The sequence below is a fragment of the Mus pahari genome, chromosome 16 (assembly GCF_900095145.1).
Source record: "Mus pahari chromosome 16, PAHARI_EIJ_v1.1, whole genome shotgun sequence".
Classification (NCBI taxonomy): Eukaryota; Metazoa; Chordata; class Mammalia; order Rodentia; family Muridae; genus Mus; species Mus pahari.
Genome location: NC_034605.1, coordinates 29762370 through 29764078, shown reverse-complemented (window position 1 = coordinate 29764078; position 1709 = coordinate 29762370).

Genomic DNA, 1709 nt, shown 5'->3' with positions numbered 1-1709 from the left:
TTCAGATGAATTTTCTACTGTTATTTCCTTTCTCTGAAAAGCGGGAAAGCAAGAGGGGTTAATGTGTATTTGATAGCATGGGTGAAAACCGAGGATTCGATTTAATGGGTCTGAATCTTACTAATGAGTATGTTATAGAGATTACATTGCTTCACATTTGGTAAGAAAATGGGAGGAAAAACTAATTTAACAGTAAGCCTTAGGTGCACAGACGCCAGAGACTTGCCTGCCCATTGTGTAGATTCAGGACACTGAAAAGGATAATCTGAAGGCAACTCTATTGATTCATTATTAAACCTGGTTCAGAAGTGAGTAACATTTTCATCTTATTTTCTGTAGGATTAATGTCTGCTTTCCTCATCAAAGACCCTAGAATGGAAAACTGACCCTTACCTCTGAGAAAAATGATGCCCTTCTTTCTAAGCCACTAAGCCCTGGATCCCTGCCTCCCCAGTCGCCTGGCGTCATTTTTCCTGCTGCTCCAGATTTGTCCTTCTGTATCCCACACGAGTTATGCAACCATAGGAGAACACACAGCCTTCTGGTAAGGCATTCACCCAACTTCTCTAGGATTAATCATGGGCTAAACTGCTAAATAACATACTGATATATTAGCTCCATTAAAATCTAATTCAGTGGCAATAACTTCTAGAAAGCCAACAAAGGGCTTATGAAGAACAAAGTGAAAAAAGATCCCCTGAAAGGTAAATCATTGGACTCACTGGAAGTAAATCAGAGTGAAAGACAAGGGTATGAATCAAAAGAGAGCACGCTTGAGTCCCCATCTTGGCCAGCAACTCTTGTGTTCTTCACCCAGGCCCACCCTTGAATCCGGATAGAGAGAGAATAGGATGCTGGTATAAACTTAAGGGAAGATACTGAGGTTATGGGGCCTGAGAAGACAATTAGTCAGTAACTGCTTGCCGTGCAAGAATGACAATCTGAGTTTGATGCTAGATCACACGGTAGAAAGAAAGAAAAGAAAAGAAAAGAAAAGAAAGAAAGAAAGAAAGAAAGAAAGAAAGAAAGAAAGAAAGAAAGAAAGAAAGAAAAGTGAAAAAAAGAGAGTAGATACGCATGGTATTGTATACATGCAATCCAAGCACAGGGAAGCCAGAGACAGGAGAGCCTTCAGGATTTTTGGCCTAGCCAAAGGAATGCATTTGTGACCAGTGAGGAACCACATCTAAAATTAAGTAAATAAAAAGATGGCACCTTAGAGTTGATACACAAGACTCTCTTCAGGTCTCCACACATGCACACAAGCAAAAACAAGCACACACACACATACACACACACACACACACACGCACACACACACACACACACACACACGCACACACACACACAGTTAGCTAATGGAACGTAGACAAAATAACTTTGATTTCACTTTCAGTGATTTTCTGCCCAAGAGAGTGATTGTGGATCTTGGTGAGTCTGTTCCTTAAACTTTTCCCAAGAAGTCAGTCTTCTTACTAAAAGACGAAGGTGAGAGGAGAACTGGCCACCCACCATAGCTTTCCTCAGACTTTCAAGGAGAATGAGCCATGGGATAATAAACCAGAAAAAAGCGAAGAGATGGGAATTCATTTGAAAGATGCCAACAGAAGACAATGTAGAGGGAAGGGAATATTGGGTTCTGCAGCTAGCCAGAAAATAGACAAGACATCTTCCCTCCTCAGCCTCAGAGGGGGAACAGCATTTGTCTG